This window comes from Haliotis cracherodii, unplaced genomic scaffold (assembly GCF_022045235.1).
Source record: "Haliotis cracherodii isolate W230 unplaced genomic scaffold, xgHalCrac1.p SCAF_3, whole genome shotgun sequence".
Classification (NCBI taxonomy): Eukaryota; Metazoa; Mollusca; class Gastropoda; order Lepetellida; family Haliotidae; genus Haliotis; species Haliotis cracherodii.
In genome coordinates, this window is record NW_027266286.1 from 36,173,230 (window position 1) to 36,189,706 (window position 16,477).

The 16,477-nt window shown below is 41.1% G+C and overlaps 1 pseudogene; it reads left to right on the plus strand.

The window, feature by feature from the left end:
- Nucleotides 1-3,355: 3,355 nt before the first annotated feature.
- LOC139475397 (uncharacterized) lies at nucleotides 3,356-4,387 on the plus strand (annotated as a pseudogene).
- Nucleotides 4,388-16,477: the final 12,090 nt, after the last annotated feature.

Here is a 16,477-nt window from a genome sequence, read left to right on the forward strand (position 1 = left end):
TTTAATCTCCTCAATTTAAATTGGATCTATTTTGATCTTATGAAGTAACTTATGTAAGAAATAAAAAATGTTTTCACATTGAAATTGATTGATTCTCCAAACATGAAAGAATACCAGAGTCCTTTTTTTATGTTACTTATCTTTATTGGCATAATATTCAGTTCAGAAACAGATGACTGCTAAAAAGTCATGCATGTGTAATCAAATACTAGTACACATGCACAAGTATGCCAAGATATTAAATACAATAATAAGAGTCATTGTGCAATGCAGATATCTGTTGGTGTGAAGAGAAAAAAGAATAACATTAATAATTTGTTTATGTTGGAATTTGAAACATCAGTTTAGAATAAGGAAACATAAAAAGCAAGGCCTAATGAAGTTAAGAATCAGCTTTATCTGTGTTACAATCATATGATTATTGTCAATGCAAACTGGATGTAGACACTGCAATGTTAATACAGTCAACATTATAGAGATTGAAAATTAGTATGAATATATTGTTTTATTTTTTAAAAATTGCAGTTGGTACAAATACTCTTGAATATGTATTTTAACTATATATAGGGTCCTCTGTGTCTGCAAATTATTTTTTTCTACTTTGTAAAATTTCAAAAAGGCCAAAATAATATATATATAAGAATTGACCTTCACTTTGTGTGATTTCATTGGAGTATGAACCTTCATAGAGTGAGGACCAAACTGTATGAACGTCGGAGCTTATTTAGTACGTGTGACTTCATGTTTACACTGACAGCCATACAACAACCAGCTATATTGCGTAGTAAAAAAGTTCCTCAAAAAGAGAGGTGACAAGGGCGTATGGATGCACAACTTGCCCTTCAGAAACATCTTACGCAGCACATGTGTTCAAATCATATCCTCATTAGATGAGCAAGGTCTGTTAAGAACTACCTCAGTAAGTCAGTCACAGTGACAGCGCGTTGTAATACATTTACATCAAGTACAAGACGTGAAATGGCCGACACGATAAATACGTGACGGGAGAGATTTCCGAAGATTTTCATGAACCTGTGGCGGTTACATGTGTCAGTCATCATTGATTATCTGGCCGATCATTGAAAGGTGAATAATGATGTGTATTTTAAAGATGAGCAAGACCAGGCCAAAAATAAAATTTTACCTTATCCTGACTCATACTAATTTTTCCAAAAGGTGGTGGAAACTTCCTGAACTGTGTTCCTGGAGAACAGAAAAAAAACAGCTCACCTCATGCACCCCTGGCCGGCTCATGCACACCAGAAACACATGACCAAGATGGTGTGCTTGTCACTCTATCATTGTTGCATGAACTGAGTGGTTAGGGAAAAAATCCTGAGCTTTTGTAATCCGAGCCGTCCTATCAAAATTAGCTCTTTTTAATTAACATTTTTGCTTGGATTGAATCCTTCTAACCTCTATTCATCATATCTAAAGATTTTTTTTTAAAAATTCAGTTGGCTTAAAATCTTTAATATTTTTAGAATATACCTCTGTATTCATTATGAAATCATGTAATATATGTGTGCATGCCGTGCGTGTTTCAGAGTGAGATCCTCACCCCATCTGTCCTACATCCCTCAACACTGCACAGCAACTTACATTGCACAACTTAGACAGCCATGGGAAGCCTCAACCATTTTTGATGGACACATCAAAAGTACCAACAAGGTTGTGGTGCAGGACTCAAAAGAACAGATGTTGATGAAATCTGTCCAGATGTACAAAGCAGTCCATGCAGAGGGCACAGTTTAAAAGGAGATTTTGGGTTTTTAGAAAGCCAAGGACAAGCGATCTACCCACAGAGGGATGTCTTCTGCCTTTCGTAGTCCAGCTGTTGCCAAGAATTTAAAGGATCCCGTGCCTACTGATGAAGAAAAGCTGACAAACAACTGAGAACTTCCACCTCCAGCCATCTGTGTACAGATGTCAACAGTAGGTCGACGGTGGGGAGATACTGGAGGAATTTGGACATCCTGGACAACCCATTCATCATTCAAGAGGGGTTACCCACCAATTCTTCCAGAGGAACACACTTGCCACAAGATCCGGGGAAGGATAGATCTTCAGCAACCCATGCTTTCTGTGAAAGGCCACTAGGCTTGTCGAAAAAGGTGACTAACGGGATCTGGTGGTCAGGCTCACTGACTTGGTTGATGCCTGTCATCGTATCCCAATTGCATGGATCTATGTTCATAATCATGGATTGTCTGGTCCAGACTCGATTATTTACAGTCCGCCATCATATAGCTGGAATATTGCTGAGTGCAGCGTTATACAACAAACAAACCAAACCAAACCAACCAAACCAAACCAACCACAATAAGGAATTCAACAATGAAGATCTGCAGAAATTAGAAAAATTCAGAATGCTCCAGTTATCGCAGCTAAGTAGTTGATACATCAGCAAGATCATTTAGCAAGCATCGATCTTCAAGACACTAACCTTCACATTCCCATACATCCAGCCTCCATGAGATACCTGTCAGATTTCTTACGATGCAGCATCTGATTCAAGTACCAGAAGACCAGTGGGCAATCTGTCAATCAGTGACAAGTACTACTAGGACTACTCACCTCCTCTCAAGCATTGACAGTAAAAGGCAAACTGCAACTACTTTCCATTCAGCGGTTCCTACGACCATTTCTAGATCTTTCAGACTTCAACTACCACAACGACTGAAGAAATATCTATCATGGTGGACGATCAAGTCGAATGTCTGCAGATGAACCTTTTTGAACAAGCCGGAATACACACAGCATTTGTTTCTGGATGCATCCTTACAAGGATGGAGGGCTCACTTCACTTCAGAAGTAGCACCAAGGATATGGCCAGATGAAGAAAAACTTCTCCACATCAATCATCTAGAGTTAGAGGCAGTCATCCATGCTTTAGCTCATTGGGCCCCACAGCTGAAGAACAAGTTCTTGATGATAAGAACAGACAACCCAACTGTTGCGTTCTACATGACTGTCGAAGGAACAACAAGATCTGCAGCCCTTCTGAGGTTAGCCTTTCAACTCTACAATCTGACAGACAAGCCCAACTTAAGGTTAAAGGCAAGACACATCCCAGGAGTGTAAAACATACCAGCAGGCACCTTACCCAGACCATCCAAGCCATCAGCAACAGCATGGATGTTACATTCAGAAGCATTCCAGCTAGTGACAAGAGAAGGATGGTCCCCATCAGGGGATCTGTTCCTAACCAGATTCAACGGGCAGATAACAGCATTTGTCCACCAGAACCGGACCCAGAAAGCCTGGGTCATCGACACACTGGCGATATCATCAGAGGGGCTACACAGTTACACGTTCCCGCCACCAGCACTGATGCCCCTGATATCACAGATGATTATCCACACCTATTACTGCCTTTGGTTGTGACTTATTGGCCGGCAAGAAACTGGTTTCCAGAGCTCATTGCATTGGAAGGGAAACCCACCCTAATCCTCCGAAACTGGCCAGATCTTCTACTACATCCTCACATCAAGCAAGTTCATCAAAGACAGGAACTCCACGAACTTCAGGTATGTAACATATCACATTCAACCTCACTAGAAGAAGATATTCAGCCAGAGCAGCCAAGGCAGTGTCCTTAGTGCTTCCAAGGTCTACAAGAAGTCAAAGTGACAATAAATGGAAGAATTTTGACCAGTTTGCGAGATACAAGGGGTTCGCAGCAGCTAAAAGCCACTTCCCCACAAGTTGCAGATTTCCCATGTCACCTTAGGTGTACTAGGAACCTCAAGGGTTTAACTTTAGGCACCTACCTAGCAGCTAGCAGCTCCGTTATAACAGTGGGAAACAGAATCAAACTCACAGAATTGATTGCCTTACTGAGATCATACAGGCTTAGATGATCAACAGAAGAAATTCAGAGTCCCAGCCTGGGATCTGAATGTGGTACTGAACCACCTCACCAATGATGGCTAAGAACCTCTACAAAAGCTGATTTTGAACATCTTACCCAGAAGACATTATTTCTGCTCACACTAGCCATGGCAGCCATAATGTTAGATATACATGCGATCAGTTTCTCATATACAAGATTCAACAGGGGTGAACATGCATCAGTCCATCTCGGTCTGAGATGGGATTTCATCACCAAGAATCAGCTACCGATCAACCAGACAGACAATTTCACATCCCTTCGCTCTCATCCATCCTGGGATCAGAGGATGGTGAAGATTTGTCACTATGTCCAGTTCAAGCATTATCTATTTTTCTGCAGAGGACAAGCTCCAAAAGACAAGGGTTGAGAAGACTGTTCATTCCATTATCCAGAAACAGTTCAGCAGAAGTCTCCTGAACAACCATATGCATCTCCTTCTGGATAAGAGCAGATATGATGTTGCAGGAATTCACCAATTTGGACCATTTGTAGTTGCACAACAACTGACAGTGGATACTAGAAGTTTATTACCTACTCTACACTAGAATCATTTAAAGTTAGCGGGTAAAATTATTTTCCTTAGCAAACTTTGCTAAATCCACTAAATCTATAACATTTATTCCTCTTTTTCACAAGGCACCCTGCATGGATATAAAGAAGATTATCATGTTTGCCAGAGTTTAATTGATCAGATCTCGTTATGCACCATGCTCACAGGTGGAACCCAGCACCTTGCTGTAGGATTCAAGCAATTACTACGAGTCAGGATAAGGTAAAATATGTGTACTCTCACACTGAAGCACCCACCCAGCTCTCCCATCTTCCCCAGTTTATTGGCTGTTAGGTTAGTTTAACGAGAGGGTGACAAGTACACTGGCTTGGTCAGCTGGTTAAGGTGTGCATGTGCAGGCCAGGGATGTGTTTGGGTGAGCTGTTTTTCTTTCCTCCAGGAACACAGTTCTGGAAGTTTCCACAACCTTTGGAAAAAAAATAGAGACCAGCAAAATTAGTATGAGTCAGGATAAGTATAAATGATATTTTACTCTTAAACATTCATTTATTATTCAGCACCCATTACATATGACGCCTGACTATACAGTTTGGTTCAGTACAACCTACCAAAGTCAGTTGTGAACTAAGGACCATTTAGGTGTTTGCTGTGATGAACACCTTTGACAAAAATGAGGTATATTTTGTCATGTATTATTTATTGATAATCCTTAGTAAATATATATACTCTTTTAAAAAAAAAGATTTTCAAAAGAAGCCCTCTTGTCAGTTATCCATAATAATTGTATTACCCTCCCTCAACCTTGCACATGTGCAGACAAGAAGTCTTCACTTCTTTCGTGGGGTCAGCAACCCATGCTTGGCGTAAAAGAGGGTGGTCAGGCTCGCTGACTTAGTTGATTGCATGTCATCGATCCCAATTGTGTGGATCAATGTTCATGATGTCAATCACTGGATTGTCTGGTCCAGACTCGATTATTTACAGACCGCCGTCATATAGCTGGAATATTGCTGAGTGCGACGTTAAACAATAAACAAACAAACAAACTTCTTTCCTGTTTGTTGTTGGTAGTTTTTGCACTTTAATTTATTTAAGTTTTCAATTTTATCGTTTATTAGAAGACAACATTGTCCTGAAAGATAGCAAGGGAATGGTCGTTTTCACATTGTAATAAAGTTTGGTTTTTCAGCTTACATAGTTTACAAGATGATTGTTCTCTTCATCTGCATGAAAGATGAAGAGGATTAGTTTACCTAGGGTTTGAGTTTGTAATGTGGTAAACATTCTGTGTGACACAAGATGGGGGGTCTCCTCCACTATAATATACATGTCTCCTCAACTATAATGTATGGTGTGTGGGCATTTCAAGGCCTTAGGTGACCCACATGTTACCTCTTGGAGTGAGTGAGTGAGTGAGTATGGTTTTACGCCACTTTTAGCAATATTCCAGCAATATCACGGCGGGGGACACCGGAAATGGGCTTCACCCATTGTACCCATGTCGGGAATCGAACCCGGGTCTTTGGCGTGACGAGCGAATGCTTTAACCACTAGGCTACCCGACTGCCCCGTTACCTCTAGTTTTGGAAGTGCTGATCTGTTCAATATACAAAGAAAGCATACACCCTATGTGTGATTCTCTCCCAGGGGATGATTTTTTTTATAAGGTCCTGAAGGAGGGAAGGTAGAAAGTGGCGATTATTATTATGCTCAGTCCAGTCAGTAGGAACCTTCCAAGGACGCAGGAGGACAATCTCAGGGTGACACTCCTCCCCAGACACATGTCCCCCTGAATCTTTTGGTGGCAGAACAGCAGGAGAGCATGCAGGCCTTGCTGGAAAAGTGCCTGGACACAGGATATGACATACGGCCAGGATGGTCTCTGTTGGACCATGAGAGGTTACTTCACCATTGAATTAGTTTCATGGACAGTTATTGACAATCTCATCCACGGGTGAAAGTCTCTCCAACATTGTGATAGAATGTGGAGTGTATTTTCTCATGTAGTCTAGGATTCCCATGGCCGAGTTGGACAGGATGGACATGTGAGCCAGTTTTATCATTGGAAGACAGGGCATGAGCCATTTCTTACATCTTCCATTGGACCTCTCACATACGTATGAGGATTACACCATGGCATAGAGTAGCAGGAAGAGACTTGTGGCCACAGTCGCCACTGCAGATATCATGGTCAGTTTGGTTCCTGTATGTTCATCTGGTGACCCAGCCAGGTTAAGGACAGGAGACTGTGCTGCAGTGCTCACCATGCTGCACATGGAGCATATGCCAACTATCAACAACTCATTCTCAGATCGGGACTCAGGGCTGGAACCCTACAGGTTCAGATCAACACATGTAACCTGTGACCCAAATATCACGGTTACGAGGACAGTTCTACTAACCCACTCTTGGATCCAGAGTAGAAGGAATTCTTACAGTTGCTGTGGACAACAATGTCTTTTTTGTGGCAGACAATTTCAGTCTGAAGCATAATTATTTGATTCAGTAATTTTTTGGGACAATAAAATCCCAGGTCCCCCACCCCTGAACCTGAATATCAAATCGTCGGTCCCAAAACATCGTTGACACAGCAGAAGCCTGTCCTGGAGGTTGGGGCAGCCATAGATTCTGACTCATTAACTAACCATCCGGTTGTTCCAAACCATATCACCCTGGCCTTAACTATATGGACTACCTAGAAATGAAGGCAATTTTCTACTCTGTCTGGAACTCAACTATCTCCCTCCTCAGTCCTCATAGCCATGGACAAGAACAGATTCATCTTCCTGTGCGATGAGATCTCCTACATCAACCCAAGTTGGATATATTTCACAACAATCTACTCATACTTCATCTTGCTGCTTGGAAACTATCTCGTACAAAAATGCAAGACGCCTGTTTCTCTAGATCTGTCTCTACAGCCATGACAAGATCGTGAAAACCTTTTTCGGTTGATTTGAAAGGTGTATGATTTTTTAATGTGAAGCAGAAAGAGGAAAACCATCTTTTGCCATTACTAAATACTTGAAATTAGCTTCTAAAGCTCTTGCTATGTCTCCTAACAAGCTGAAAAATCTTGTCCGTGAATGGGGCTCTAGCAAGCAGGTGGGGAATATATCAAAACCATGTAGGGTTGAGAAATTAAACAGTTTTCAGAAACATCAAGTCAGACATGCAATTGTTATTTGTTTGTTTGTTTGTTGTTTAATGCTGCACTCAGCAATATTCCAGCTATATGACGGAGGTCTGTAAATAATTGAGTCTAGACCAGTCAATCCAGTGACTGACATCATGAACATCGATCCACACAATTGGGATACCATGAGATGCATAAATTATGTCAGTGAGCCTGACCATCTGATCCTCTTATGACAAGCACAGTCACCTTTTACGGCAAGCATTGGTTGCTGGAGATCTATTCTACCCTGGATCTTCACCAGTTCGTGCAATTGTTAAACTGCGTTCAGAAAATAACTTTGTGTTACTTAGACTCTTGAAGAAATACCTTGAAACTAAACATGATATAACTGTTACAAAATATATGCTATGGCAACTCTTGCATACATTTGGGTATAAATACTAAAACATTAGTGGTGGAAATTGGACTGTGTTATGTGAACGTTCTGACATCCTTCATCTCCAAAATCATTATCTCCAAACCATCAACAAGAAACGTGAAGAAGGATGTGAGCCTGTTTTCCTAGATGAGACATGAGTAAATGCCTCTCACACAGCTAGATGTCACTGCCTATCCAGTGAGGACTAAGGAGTATTTGAGAAAGTTACCAATGTGAAAAGGTGAAATACTCATCATTCTCCATGCTGGCTGTGCTAGTCAGGGTTTTCTCACAGGCTGTGAACTCGTCTTTCAATTCTAGTCCATGGACAACAGGGACTACCACACCAAAATGAATGGCAAGGTATTTCTGGAGTGGGTGAAAAATAAATTGGTTGCTGCTTTGCCTGCCAAGTGCCTTATTATCAGGGACAATGCACCATATCACAGTATGCAGAATCCAGACAGCAAGGCCCCAACGTCACAAAGGAGATACGGTGACATGGCTGCAACGGATGAATATGACCATTCCTTCCAGGGCTACAAAACCACAACCGTCATATCTAACAAACATGAGCCTGTGTATGTGGTTGGCAATTACATCAAGGTCTCCTTCATAAGGTTGCCACAGTCCTTGTATTGTTTGACTGTCCATATGAAAACCCCAACCCAACTTGGGAAGCATCTGTGACCAGGTCGTGGAGTGGATTGAGTGGCAAAATCCACCAGCAAAGAGTGTGGTTTGGTGGATCTGCCATGATCAGACACAATAAGCTATCTATCAGACATCACTCTATCTTCAACCATTGGCTCATGAGATCTTTCCTTCAGGAGGAAATCCCCATTGTTCTGTCCACTCTCTTGAAGGGTCCTGTTGAGTCTTTCATACTGCCACTTTGTTTCAAATGTCTAGACAACTTTTGTGGATAAGCACCAGTCTACTGTTTGGTGATGACTTGGAGATAGACAATTCCTGACCTTTACAAGTGTTTTGCATCTCGCTAATGTTCAAGCTCTCCGATTCTACTTAGCTGCAACACAACCACAGTGGAGAAACTGTCTCTTCATTTCATGTAATACAGCTTCAGATAAACACATTACCAAAGCAACAGTCACAGAATAGCTCAGAACTACAATCCCGACAGTTACTGGCATGAAGTTTAGGCAACTAGATGTCCTCTAAAGTATAGGACAGGTCATAGGTTAACATCAAATGATCACGCTGATGAGTTACGTGAATGATGTGAAGGACACAGGAAGTGAAGGCATAACTGGAAGTCATGGTCCAGAAGGTCACGTAGCCCACTTTCTGGAAATGGACGCATGCAGATAAAACTGTAATTCTATGGAAGTTTACCACATATTTGCATATGTCCTTGGCATTATTCCGAAAACGGGCCTTTAGGGTTGAATTTGGCATAATGTGCACCTAACATGGGTCAAAACAAGTAGCCACCACAAAATGCTGAATTTAGGGAAAAGAGACCCCATTTTGCAAGGAATCATGGAGTTGGGGTTCATTTTCTATTTGAATTCAGTTGACTGTTAACTATCCAGGGTATTACCAGATGACAGAACCCACTGATCCCTTGGATATATTCTGTCACTGATGTAATAGAGGCTTTGTAAAAATAAGAATGATGAAACAATGGTTGTTAATAATTCAAATATTACCTTCTACACCAGGAGTAATCCCACTCATCTCCCTGATATTTTGTATTTGGGATGCTAATGTTGGAAAGAATTGAAGACGTCCAGTCTCTGCATGCACAGAGGTTTAGGAAGGGAGATACTATAAGAATCTCAACTGGTTATGGATAGTTGCAAGTGAAGAGAACCTCTGTTGAAAAATCTCATGATTTAGGTATCATGACATCTGAAATACATGATTTCTAGCACCAATGTAATAGGTTGTATTCTTTTCATTATTAACAGTTATGTCAATTGTTTGATTTGTCTCTTACATTCATTGCCTGCATATTTACTTTCAATTGATTTATTTGGCATCTGCTGACTGCATGACAATGGAGTACAAGTTATTTTTTTCTATTGATTCTGAAAGGTTTGTGAAAATAAACAATGATGATTTGCCAAGCTATTGTCGTTGCATTATTTCCATTAACTACAGTAAATAATGATTTCATTTCACTTGTTTCAGAGCTTAAGTGATCTCTTAGGAAATGTCCATCACAGATGTAAAGGTTATATGTTTATTCATGTATGGGAGGCCATAGACCCATGTACTTTTCAGTTATATACTGAACAACAAAAGTTCCTGTGACATTGAATAAGATATAATGCAAAGTTATGTTTTTTACCAAATCTGAAACAATTTCGTTTTGCAACAGATAAAAGACTCCTGTAAGTGTTCAAATGGTTTAATTTGCCATACTGACTTCAGAAAATGTGTGATTTCATAAAAAAAACACGAACATGACAAAATGTCAATTTACAAATCAATAGTGTGTGTGTCCACCTCTGGTTGCGATGCAAGCAACACATCTTCGTCTCAAGGAATGGACCAGGCGTCGCACAAAGTCCTGTGGGATATCTGTCTATATCTGATGGAGCATGTTTCGAAGTTCCTTGAGTGTCTGTGGAACACGTGGTTGACGTCGAAGGCGCCGATCCATCTCATCCCGCAAGTGCTCGATTGGTGAGAGATCAGGGGAGCGAGCTGGCCAGGGGATGACTTTCACGCTGTTTTGTTGAAGAGAACAAGTCGAGCAATATGAGGCCGGGTGTTGTCATGTTGAAAGGTAATGCCCGGGCCATGAAGACGCAAAAACGGTAGAATAGCAGGGCCGATGATCTCGTCGCGGTAGCGCTGTCCATTGAGATTTCCCTCTACCACTATCAAACGGGTCCTCTGTCTTGCTGTAACCCTACCCCATACCATAACGCTGCCGCCCCCGAACCGATCATCTTCCACAATGATTGACGTAACGTTCCACCTCGATGTCGGTACACTCGAATCCGTCCCTCGCTGTGGCTTATGTGAAAACGAGACTCGTCAGTGAATAGAACCTGTCCCCACTGCATGGCCGTCCAGCGTAGACGCTGGCTGCACCACTAGTCGTGCTTGACGGTGGTTTCCTGTCAAAATGGGACGTCTGGCGACAATCCCTGCACATCTGAGGCGACGACGTACGGTTTGTGAAGATATTCGTTGAAGGCCAGGGATGCTCCTTGCAGTCACCGTTGCTGTTGTCTTGTCGATTATTGGTTACACGTTGCCTGCTACTACGAGGATGGTATCTGACTGCATTCGTCTGTTGCCAACGTTGCCTTATAAACCTTCTGGCTTTGTGTAACTCGATATGGAGTTTTTGAAATTGTGGTAACACCTCGCAGGAGGTATTACAACGATTGTAACTCCTCGCAGGTGGGCTTATAATCATTTCTTCCGTTCAGATTGTAACATGTTATGAAATGTAAAATCAAATGACAAATTTTTTCTTTATATTCCCGAGGATCGAACTCGCATATCTGTAACCCAGTGACTGTACCACAAGGCCACAGAGGTGTTGATAAGCAGCTCTGATTTTTAGAATGTCCTTTTCAAGATCCGTACGCCAGCAACAGGCTGTACAATGAATGAGCGTCAGTCAAAGCAAAACGTGTAATAGTCTCAGCCTACGAGACGCACGTGCAGATTTCGTGCCATTGCGGGACGCACGTGCAGATTTCGCACCGTTGCGAAACCCACGTGCTGAGGTCACCGGTTTCACGACTGCACGCGATATTTCATCTCCGATACAGGTTATACATTTTAGAGTTTTTATTACAGTTACTTCATTAAAAACGTTGTCTATGCGATAAGTGGGTTTATAAGTTGGACAAACCAAGTCTCCTCGAGATTACTAGAGATTATAAACCCTCACATTCGGGAACGTCCCTCATGTGAGGGTTTACAATCTCTAGTAATCCATCGGAGACATGGTTTCTCCTACACATAAACACCAAATTGTGTTTCTGTGGTCTTAACGTTAAATTGTCTTGCAACATCACGCGGACTCGATCCTGCTTCAAGCATACCAAAATTTTCGAACAGGCGTGGCATTTCGTAATGTTGAATAATTGAGTAATTTCGTTGTTTTTCTGAGTGGTTGTTGTCAGCACGATGCATGGGGGTTGCTTAAAAGTCAACTTTTGCATGGAATGCATGCTTTTCTGTAGCAGCTGCGTTTTTGTGACTTGATTCCATACATGTACTACAATATTGAAAACCAAACTTTACTTGTTTGAAAAATACACTAAAATATTGGTGTCACAGGAACTTTTGTTGTTGAGTATATTAATACATGGATTGTTATAAATCCTTACAGGAATATACTTTTGTCTTAATGATGCGTAAAACGGGCAGACAAACACAAAATTGACTTCATCCTCAATACAACCATTGTTACGTAGCCAACAAAAGCGTGATGAATAAACAATATCCTCTCTCCTGCCCAGATTACTGGTATATGCAATTCACTAAATCTCTATAGGCACAGCATACGTCTATGGTCTCAATTTCTGAAAGCTGTAACATAATATTCCATATCCAATGATATCTTGACGTGTTAATAATACCTTATTATACCAGATTCATAAATTTTCATCTGGATACTCTGTTACAATTCAATAAACGCTGTCTAAACAGCTGCAAGAAACAATTAACATCACCAATATTCTGTTCGTGCCACACATAACCAAATCCATAAATCTCTAGTAAATATTTAACATGAGTTGCCCAAATAATTCTACCACATTCTTTCAGCTCCTTCATTAACAAATAACACTGACGGGGATATCTTTCATTCATTCAAATAAGTTTACACTAGTATGCCACACACTTCATATGATATCCACATGCAGACCACATCTTCCACATTCAGCCAATATTGCTGTGCTAGATACATATTTATTACTCCTAAAACAAATTTACAAAAATTAGTATGAAAAGTTCCGACAATTTGTCTAGCTTTGCAACCCCAGATCTCCGCACCATAAAGAAGACTGGGCTCTATCTTAATATCAAACAATTTAAATAAAATGATAACTGGCTTATTTACAAAAGGAAACTGCAATTGTTCAGTGACAAACAAAGCCTTATTGGCTTTAATCCTGAGGTATCAATGCATTTTGTCCAAGACAATCTGTTTGAAAACAGAACACCCAGATAACTGTAGTAAGTACTAACATTGATACGCTTATCATTCAGAAACCATCGTTCATCATACCTTAAAGTACCAACTCTTCTGAAAACCAAAATTTCGGTTTTAGACATGTTAATTCAATTCCCTACATTTTACAAAGATTGGATAAAATATAAGTTTTTCTTTGCAGACCTATTACTTTGTCATCGAATATACACACATCATCTGCATATGGTAAAAGTAATATGTCTATAAAGTCCTCTCCAATAAAAATCCCTCGCAAATCACTACTTTCTATCATAGACTGTAATTCAAGGATAAACATGAATAGAAACGGACTCAACACGCAGCACTGTCGAACGCCACTCCGTGATTCGAAATAATCTGAAAGAGAGATATTTGATGTCCTGACAGCACACTGAATCTTAGGGTACAGATCCATCAAAACCACCAATAAACGACTGTGTATTCCATTTTTCATTATTGAATACCACAGGAGCTTTCGGTTAATCGAATCGAACACTTTTCAGAAATCAACAAACAATAAAATCTTCCCCGACATTTACAGAGATATTTTTGTGCTAAACACTCTGATGTAAAATATAATGAACCGCGAAAAAAGTCACCCCAAGGAACATTGCATGAAAAGTATTTATTTATATCATTTAAATATCTGGGTTACTTTTGTCCACAATCCACCCAGATCGGATAACACTCATTTGTTATTGAATTGCTACCACATGTCAAGATTGACAAGAAATCAGCGACACCAAGCTCGTGGACGATTGCAAGCTGGACAAACCTCCCAGCAAGTAGCCAATGCATTTCAAGTCCTCGCAAAGAACATATACAGGCTCCAGCAACGGTACTAGACCACCAACACTACACATGACCAACCACGTAGTGGAAGACCAAGGGTCACCACCCGACGTCAGGATCGTCAGATTGTGCGACAGCATCTTCAAGATCACTTTGATACTGCTGTGGAAACTGCCCGACAGACCACGGGGCACACCAGCGACACATTAGTGCGGACACCGTGCATCGACGATTGACGAGCAGACACCACAGGCCACAACCGAGGACCCATTCTGACACCACGTCATCGTCGGGACCGTCTTCAGTGGGCAACACAGCACCAGCATTGGCGCCTCCAGCAGTGGAGAAGAGTCCTTTTCTCAGATGAGAGCCGTTTCTGTATCTAAACAGTAGATGGCACAGAGAGAGAGCGAGTCTGGCAATTGTGGAAACGTTGTTTGAGAGACTCGTGTGGTGGTCCGAACATCATGGTATTGGGTGGAATTGGTCTTGCACAGAAGGTCGGCCCTGTGGTCTTCCAGAACATCGGTCTAGGGAGAGGCAATGGTGTCACAGCAGCTCCTGTACATTGATCAAGTCTTGAGAACACACGCCATACCTCATTTGGCACGTCGCCGCAACCGCATGATACCTTTTCCCACACTGTGCCAACACTGTGAGAGCAACAAGAGACTTCCTCCAGCAAAATGGCATCAGAACAATGAAGTGGCCTGCCCTCAGTCCCGATTTAAATCCCATTGAGCACCTTAGGGACGAGATTCAAAGACGGCTGAATGACGTCCGACCAAGGACGACAACTGCATCTTAACAGCGTCAGGCGTTCCTCAGAGTGTGGGCTCAAGTGCCTATGGCCTTCATCAACCGCCTCATCCATTCCATAAATCGATGTTGCACGGCAGTCATCAATACACATGGCGGACACATGAGATACTGACTTGTGATGCCATTTTCTCAGAGACTAGTGTTGTGTTTCACTTTAAGAACATTTGACACTTTAATTTCAACCTTGATTATTAGTTTTGCCAATATGTCTCATTCTGCCTCATCAAGATTGTCCCCATTCACAGGTTTATCAGTTAAATTAAACACATGCTGGAAATATTCAGTCCACTGCATATTGCTAATACATGGGCTGCCTGTCACAGAAGGTGAAGAAATAATATTGTTGACGCATCTCCAAAAGGATTTACCTTTTTTGCTATTATTGACCAAATCATTTATACACTCTTCATCATGCTCCAACCTCTTTTGTCTACATATTTCTCTATATTTATTCTTAATTACAAAATATTCCTTCAAAAGTTCCTTATTTCCTGAGATTTTGAATACATCGAATTTATTAAACTTTTCATTAACAGTGTCCTTCCAAACATATCTTGGTTTATCTGACGATGTTCCTCGTTTTCTGCCCCGAGTAATATAGACAATGATGGTTCTGGACCACTTCCACTGAAGCCAGATTTAAATACCTATACTGCTACTACAGAGGGAATTGTTTATACAAAAATGATGATACGCACTAACGATCGCCATGAATCGTATTAAATACACAAATTAGCCACTGCGGCTAAGGTATCTAAAGATGTGGCCAAGGATTAGCTATAGGAACAAGCGATGTGGCAAATATACTTACGGCACCGCGTTATATCCCGAGGAAGAAGTTTGATATTTTTACAATGAATGAAGTTCATCAGGCTGACCTCTTGCTTCTTCCGAATGATGAGGTAAGACGCAAAACATATAAACATGCTTTAACCGTAGTGGATGTGGCTGGTCGCGACAAGGAGGCTGAACCATTAACCTCGAAAGATTCAACGGAAGTAGCTTATGCACTGAGCCGCATATATACACGCGGACCACTAAAATGGCCCAAGTTATTTCAAGTAGATCCAGGTCGCGAGTTTATGGGATCAGTAACTAAACTGTTAACAAAGCACGATGTGTCGAAATCAGGCATGGTGAAAAAGAGGCCCATCGTAGTCAAGCTATCGTTGAAAGATTTAACCGGACATTATCGGAACGTTTGTTTGGATATCAGTATGGGATTGAAATGAAATCGGAAGATTGAGATCAACCAAATGGGTTACACGATTATCAGCTGTTGTATCAGCGCTGAATAATGGAGTAACAAGATTAATCGGGAAGAAACCATCCGATGCGATTAAAATGAAATCTGTGACTTCCTAATCTTCAGCACTGAGGAGAGGCAAAGAACAAAAACTTCCGGATAGAGTAAGCGTAAGATATTTATACCAGCCCGGTGAACTCGAGGAAGGCCAACGTCCCGCAACAGATCCGATTTGGTCCCTTAAGACATATAACATTAATCGATTGGTTATGAAAGAAGGAGAGCCTATTCTTTATTATCTTCAAGATGGACCGGGTAGGGCATTTGTACGAGAAGAGTTGTTCATAGTTCCCGACGGTACGGTATTACCACCATAACCATAAGCATAGGTAGTTACACCATCATTATCAATCCATCTCTTTGTATCTAAGGTGGATAATGATGTCTTGTTCATTCTTAATCCATATATCCTATGATCGTAACT